The sequence below is a fragment of the Sapajus apella genome, unplaced genomic scaffold, assembly GCF_009761245.1.
Source record: "Sapajus apella isolate SASKATOON/1434 unplaced genomic scaffold, GSC_monkey_1.0 scaffold25, whole genome shotgun sequence".
Classification (NCBI taxonomy): Eukaryota; Metazoa; Chordata; class Mammalia; order Primates; family Cebidae; genus Sapajus; species Sapajus apella.
The window spans coordinates 25,096,470-25,104,632 of NW_022436965.1; the positions used below are offsets into that span (position 1 = coordinate 25,096,470).

The window sequence follows — 8,163 nt, forward strand, 5'->3', positions numbered from 1 at the left end:
AAAAGGTAGCAGATCAAGTAAACCCTTGAGAGAGTTGGGAAAGAAGTTGTCCAAAGCATTGACAGATGCCTTGGATTGCTAGTGAGAGGCTGGAAAAACATTGTAGCTCTCTCCTTAACTGACTTTCCAGCAAAATGGAAACAGTGGCAGATAAGCCATTTCATATAAAGTGAGGCTCCCCCACATGTAGTTCTCCCAGTAAAAATTAAGAGGCACTCTCAAACCACCTGGGAAAGTGATACCCTAAAGGTCTGGGAAGTCCTACAGGGAATCACTATAATGTGGGCAATTACTCAACACTTATTGATTGGATCTACTATAAACAACACTAAGTCAGGCATTAAAGTCAAATCTAAAAATATTTAACACTAGAATCCCTATCTTCTATGAAATTCTAGTTGAAAATATAAAATCTAGTTGAAAAGATAAAACCATCACTCAGTAACACTTAAAAAGAATGTAAGACATACTTTGATAAGGGCCAAATTTGTAAGAAAATAATTAAAACTGTCCCTAAAAGGTGGGTATGAATTATTTAAGTAGAGGAAGGAAGAAAATAGCCTTCTTTGAGTATTATCAAAGAATAGGAATCGAGTCAAAATAAATCACCCATCATTCTAATGACAACCCTATCTAATAATTGTGGTTCCCCATGTACAGAGATAAATTTCACATATGCTATGGCATCCCCTTTAAATGTTAGTATCTTCACAGTTATCAGTATATCTCTAAGTCCCCCACATTTTAGTCATAGCAATTTATTCTCAGAATACAACATAACATAATTCAATTCTGATTCCTCACTTCCTCTAAGCCTGGAATGTCCTCCTCTCCCTCCACGTAAATACTCTTTGTGAATCTTCTCTGATCTATCCTGTAGGAATTAACTGTTGTTTTATCTTCAATCCAACAACAGATTCCTTGTATTTTTTTTACTATTTGCTACATTCTACCTTATTTTATATTCTATTACAATTAATTGATTGAAAGCCTAGTTCCTCCACTGAAGGACATTCTTTCAAGAGAGTTGTATCACTTCTTACTCATTCTCGAAATTTCGTAGCCCCCGGATATATTCCTTTGCCAATAGAAGGTGCTTATTTGTGCTTGTTAAATAGAGGACAGATGAACAATGCAACAAGTCACCAAACCAATTTCACAAATTGTCACACAAGCACAATTTGTATTTGTTAAGTACAGCTTTATGATCTGTTCAAGTGGAATAGAATATGATTTAGAGGGTAGTTCTGGAGCAACCCAGCATGCCAGGACTCAAGTCTTTTCTCAGTCACTTAAGAGCTATATGATCTTAGATAAGCTAATTAACATTACTGTTTCAATTTCTTCATTTGTAAAATGGGATTAATATAACAGCACCTGCATCATCATATGTTGTGGGCTTAATTATTTTAATCCACATAAAGCCCTTAGAATGCAGTGTCATTCACATAATAAACACTGAATAAATATTAGCTATTTCCTATCAACATTGATTACCTAATTCTAATTTTACTTTGGCTGGTAACATTGCTGTATTAACTGTAGTTAGTTGTAGGAGACATCAGCGTTTGCCCATTCAATCCCTTATGACTCTGCCTTATTATTTGGGTGTCTATCTGTCTCTGTGAAGATACACACCTAGAAAAAGTTGAACTATCACAAGGTCAATGGCAAATCCTGAATAGTTTAGGCCAAACATGGTAATTCCCTTCCCTGTGGTTTAAGGGTGGGCATGTGCTGCAGACGCATGGAGAGATAAGCTGAGGGACTTCTCAATTAGGGTCTTTACTTCTTTCCCTTGTCCTTCCTTTCTTTTTCCCTCCCTCCTTCTCACTTTCCTTCTTTCTCTTGGCAACATGTCAGAAGAAACTGTTCCTCTTCTGCTGCGAATGCAATACGTCAGCATCATTTTATGGCCCTGAGTGTCAGGGTCACACTGATGGTAAACCCAGTAATGAAAGCAGAGCACATAGAAAGAGCCTGGACCCAAACTGATAGTGTTGACTCGATTTGCTTGCAAAACTTCTATAAATATAAGAAATATATATCGTACCATTTTTTAAAGTATAAATTTCTAGGTTCCACCACAGCCCCAAATCAGAATACCCCAGGAAAGGGCCTGGAAAGCTATGATTTTTAAACAGCGAGTCTCAACATCAGAGAAGTTTGGAAACACTGGTTTAACACACTTTTCATTTGTTTTTATTACTGCAGTTAAAGGATCGTACATTATATTACAATTCCCTCATTCTACACTTTAGAGTCCTAATATGGGACTACTGTAAAATTTCAGAGGAAATTACTCCTTGGAGTAGGGAATGAGTTAAATAATATACCACATGCCAATTGCAGAAACTGTGGTTAAGATGTCCTCTCTTGCTCCCTTTGCAAATTCTTAAATTTCTAGAACACATAATTGTCTTCAGTGGGCCAGAGGAATCAAGGAATGTTTAAAACAACTTCAAAGGGTAAGGTCATGCATAGACTCCATTGCACTAAGACATCCATTTAGCAGCATGCAGCAAATTTTAAACTGAAATGCAGCATAACCAAGCCACACCTCAACTGGGCCCTTATATAAGCATCTAGACAGCCGCTGTATCTGGATCTGATTTTCCTTCTCTGTAGAAGTTGGGATTTCTGACCCTGTTAGACCCACTCTTGGTACCTGTTATGGGCTGAATTAGGTTCCTCCTAAAAACACAGTATCTCAAACTGTATTTAGAGATAGGTTCTCTGAAGAGCTAATTAAGTTAGAATGAGGACATATGGGTAAGCCCTAATTCATTATGTCTGATATCCTTATAAAACAAAGAGATTATGACACAGTCACACACAGAGGGAAGACTATATGGAGACACAGGGAAAAGATGACCATCTTTAAGCCAAGGAAGGAGGCCTCAGATAAATAACCCTCCTGGCACCTTGATCTCAGACTTCTAGTCTCCTGCACTCTGACAAAATCAGTTTCTGCTACTGAAGCCATCTAGTCTGTGGTGCTTTGTTATGGAAGCCCTAGAAAACTAGTACAGTTTCTTTCAGGCAAGAATGCTTGCAACTCATCTTGCTGCCTGCTTTGATATCTCCTGAATTAGACAAAGTCTGGCACTTTCCTTTTCAGTCTTGCTAAGGACGGAGTCCCTTTAAGAACTCTACTTCCGCCAAAATCAGATCATCTCTGGGCATACTACTATAGTCAGGATGAAAGAATAGTTTTGTAATATCATCTCTCAAATTCACTTCCAGGCCAGGCACAGTGGCTCACACCACTAATTCTGGCACTTTGGGGTGCTGAGGCGTGTAGATCACTTGAGACCAGGAGTTTGAGACCAACCTGGCCTACAAGGGGAAACTCTATCTCTGTTAGAAATACAAAAAAATTAGCTGGGCATGGTGGAGCATGCCTGTAATCCCAGCTATGTGGGAGGCTGAGTAACAAGAATTGATTGAGCCCGGAAAGCGGAGGTTGCAGTGAGTCCAGATTGCATCAATGTATTCCAGCATGAGGGATAGAGACTCTAGTCTCAAAAAATACAAGAAATTCACTTCCATATTCTTTCATTTTTTAATTGTCTGTTTTTGTGACTTTCCCCTCCACTGACTCTGTCTTGAGGATGAAATTGCCTTGCTCACCGTTATTATTCCAGGACTTGTAACAGTAACGTGCATATAATGGACATGCCAAAAAATGGGAACTAAAGAAAGAACAGTGAAAAAGTGAGTGAATGAATGAATGAAGCTCAAGGAGCATGCAGCACAGAGAAACAGTACACTATTATGCACCAACTGGGCATTTGATAAATATGCCAAGTAGCTGACTAGCGAACAGAGCAACTCTGTAAAGATAACAAATTGCATCACTTTTCCCTGGCTAGATTGATTACACGTATTACCACGGCTATTTCTTTCTGGCAACATTTTTCATTATAGGGAATATTAATGAGTTAACAAGGACCCTATCTTTGTTTATCTCCTTTCCCATTTTAACAAGCAATTCTGATGCTAAAAGACAAATCTCTGGATTTATAATAGCCTGACCACTATAAAAACAGTCATATGGTACAACTTTTAAAAAATTCTCTGTACAGAAATAATTATTGGAATTACTTGGTAAAATCTGAAAACACATCAATAACAAATACTACCCATTTGTAGATTGAAAGTGTTTACAGGTTTCTGGCCACAACTTTTTAATCTGTCTCTATTTAGCCTTTAAAATATACAATGCGCTATGCTAAACATCAGTGGGGACAAAAAAAAATACATAAAATCTTGTTCCCCTCCCTCACAATGCTTACCATTTGTCTGTGCTAGAAAGATATGTCCAGGTGAAAAGTTTAGATGTCAGAATAATACTACAGATGTCGTTAATGTCAAATACTTTATGTTTAAGTTAATATGTAATAAGTTTGACTTAATTTGTATTATATGCAATTTCCTTCAATATATTTTATTTTAGAAAGTTAAATGAAATATATTTGTGTGTGCATGTATGTGCATATACAAAAAATATTGTATCAGTATAGGAAGATAAATGCTAAAATGTGAACAGTGATTATCTTTGGCTGGTAAGACTCTGAATGATTTGAAAGTCTTCTTTATGTTTGACTGTATTATGTAAATATTTACAATTGTTCATACAATACCCTTGTTTAGTTAAAAATATGCGGCCATCAACTGCAACTACCACATGAAGAATAAAAAAGGTAAATGCTAAAACTTCATAAAAGGAGATGACAGCTTTGGACTGAAATATTCAGGAAAGCATTATGGAGGAGCTAGGCTATGAATGATGGTAGAATTGTGATAGTTGAAGACAATGGAGGAAATTTGGCTGCACGTATCACCTTTCAATCAGCACAAAGCAACCCTACAGGTTACCTCCGTCCACGACAGACATAAGCCATAGGCCCCTCAAGAGCTCGAACACTGTTTTCCCAGAACACACGTTGTTAACCCCTCCTTTTTTCTATTGCCATCTGGCCTCAACGTCTTGCCCTTGTCCCGTGTTTGTAATTCTATAAATGGTTTTCGAACTTGGCTTTTGCAATCAGTTTTTCCTCTTTGGCTTCTGCTCTTTTTCAAGGACATGGACTCAAATGCTCCCCTCAACCCACATGCAGTACCAAATCTAACCACAATCAGCCCCTAGGACCCACAGCTCTCCTCAGTGCTAACTAGCCCCACAGTAGGGTCCAGAAACAGGAAATGGCATGACCAAGTTTGTAATGTATAAGGTGTGCTTAGAAATCAGTGTCAGAATTCAGAGATAGGGTACAACTAGGAAAATTGAGGACAAAAGCAGATTCACACTGTGAAAAACCTGAAAAGCCACCGTATTAGTTTTCCTGTTGCTATACTGTATAGCTACAAATGTAGTAGCTTAAAACAACACAGACTTGTTCTACAGATCACGAGTCTGATAGGGCTGGGCTAAAATACAGGTATTAGCAAGTTGTGTTTCTTTTGGGGTCTCTAAACAAGATCTATTTCCTTGCCTTTCCAGGTTCTAAAGACCGCCCACATTCCTTGGCTCATGGCCCCCTTCACTCTTTAAGGCCAGCGATGGCCAGTAGAGTCCCACATCACGTAAGTCTGGTTAACTTTTCTTCTGCCATTCTCTTTCACTTTTAATGACTCTTGTATTACATTGGGCCCACTCAGGTAATCTGGGATAATCTTCCTATTTTAAAGTCAGCTGATTAAAAACTTTAATTCTGTCTGCTCTCTTAATTCTACCTTGCCATGTAATATAACACACTCACAGATGCAGACATCTTTGGGCATTGTTCCTCCTACCACAGACAGATTAAAGATGTGATATTGTCTTCTAAATAACAAGGAAAATATTTTAGAGTTTAAATATGTGACAATGTAAAGGGAAAATTAAGGTACATAAAATGCAGTTTGGCTTATTTCATTACCAGAAAGTTAAATATTGCATCTTTAAATGATTGGGTTCTAACTCATCTCATCAGAAGATCCATGTCCACTTTTTGCAACTCTGTTTTAATAAAGGAAATTGGGGTTATAGAGATCTAAAAGTGGCAAATTGCACACTAGGTTGACTAAAAGCTACAGAATTATCTGATGAGGCCAATGCTCTTTTGTTTTAACCTCCCAGGCTCAAATATTCTGTGTTCATACACAGAATGATGCTTTCATTTGTAGCAGATGGTAGTAGATTTGACTCAACTTATCTCAATTCTCCATCATACTATTTTTCTCCATCTTCCCACGACTTTCTGCCACCCCCCAAAATTAATTTCAGACAGGCCTTTGTGCTTTGGCTGACATTCAAAACTGTCACCTCCACGTACACATTAACTCCAAGGCCTCTGTCATTCCTCACATTAAAATTCTATCACCAGGAGTCAGCACAGCTTGACTCAGCAAGCTAAGGGGCTGGTTCTGAGCAAGATGCAGTGACAGCAGGCTTCATGTGTGACAACCCCGGTCAATTTGACAGCAATAAGACACCCTCCTTAGAACCAGTTGCAGCTCTTGTTGACCCAAGTGGGAAGGTTATTCTTCTGAGCAATTCTCTTCCCTTCCCATGAGAAAGGCAGGCCAGGGGTTACAAGACAAAGGTTATGAATATTTTATCGTAAAATAACCACAACAGTGAAGAACAATTAATAAATTCCAAAATCCAGGTTTACATACTAATTGGGAAGGATAACCATTTGTTGACATAAGAGCAGCTCTTTAAAATGACACAGCCCAAGAAATTATAGCCACAGTGTAGGCAACAGGCCATTGGCAATTCTGTGTAGAATCTGTGTATGAAAACTGATTTTGAAGTCCACCCAGAGAGCCTTCTTTAATTTATAAATGATGTTGAGAGGTAAAATGTTTTTCCAGTGGTCAGACTATTAATCACCACCAACGCAACTTGTTGCTTTCCCTATCCTCTGCAAACCTGCTCTTTTTCAAGCAGTCCATTTCAGTGGGTTGTACAGTGGCATTATCTGTGATTGGGGAAAGAAGTTAATGATAATAGTTTAAGCATTATTCACTCACTCACCTTTTCAGACTAAGCTAAAACACCCACAATTTTAAACATGACACAAAACAAAAGGATTCATTTCAAAATTCACTTCCTCTAGGAAGTCTTTTATGATCTCTTCCCATGCCCCAGAAGACTCACGTGTCTCACTCTTATGTGCCATCACTGTAGTCTTTTTCCTTAATTCCATTCAATTTTGTCACATGTAAAACATGTACTTTAAAAGTCAAAATCACATGAACATATACTTAGACAACTTTTCTCTCTATCTTTGTCACCCTACCCTCCATTCCTCCTGCCGCCTATAGCAAATTATTTCTATCCATCTCTGTTTATTCTTGCCCACCATAGTTTTTGGATACCTCAATCATAAAAGCTGTATTCTTTAGGTACTGGTACAAAAGGCCTGGACTCCCAGCCAAATCCCACGCTTGTGCCTGGAACCGTGGACTTAAGTGAAAACAACTGACCCTGTTTTTCCACCCTCATGTTGCCTTTTTGGCCTGATCTACCCCTACCCTGTGCCCATAAAAGACTCCAGCTGGCAGAGCAATACAAGCAGCTGAACGTCAAGGATACAAGTGGCTGAACGGCAAGCAGAGAAGCAACTGAGCACCAGAGACTATGGATAGAAGAGGCTAACTGCAGATGGTGTGGCTTCTGAGAGGGGCCCAGCGGGAGAACGCCGGGCTTCAGGGAAAGATCATCTTCCCATCTCCTTTCCAGCCTCCATTTCCGCTGAGCTAAATAAAGTCTTCTGCATTCATCACCTTTCAAACAGTCCATGTGACCTGCTTCTTTCTGGATGCTGTACAAGAACCGAGAGGGCAGGGGTTTGCCACCTTGACCTTCCACTGAACTGGCTGGCACTTGGCCATCCCCAGACGGCAGAGCTGAAAGAGCATGGCCGTACACGCCTGGATGCTGCTGTGGGGGCTGCACAGAGTCTGCTCCCACCAGACAGTAGCCACAGGCTGGTTCTAGTGTTAGTTTCCCTCCGGTTCCCACACTCTCTCACTCGCTCCCTCCCTGCTTCCTGCTTCAGCGGAGGGATGAATGAAATGAGCCACTCCAGTGTCCGCCCGCGAAGGGGATCAAGGGAATTATCCCATCTTAGTACCTTATGAGAGACATGGTTGTCTCTCCCATGAAAT

The 8,163-nt window shown here is 39.5% G+C and overlaps 1 long non-coding RNA gene across 2 annotated transcripts in view; it reads left to right on the top strand.

Moving 5' to 3' along the window:
• LOC116560240 overlaps positions 1–7,787 on the top strand; it is a 45,399-nt gene extending 37,612 nt beyond the window's left edge. Inside the window, exons 3-4 of one of the 2 annotated variants that reach the window (XR_004272870.1) lie at positions 5,507–5,589; positions 7,544–7,787. This is a non-coding gene — a long non-coding RNA (uncharacterized LOC116560240). Of the gene's footprint in view, positions 1–1,509; positions 5,590–7,543 lie in introns of those variants that run through there. The other variant, XR_004272869.1, reaches the window with a different exon arrangement.
• The last annotated feature ends 376 nt before the right edge of the window (positions 7,788–8,163 follow it).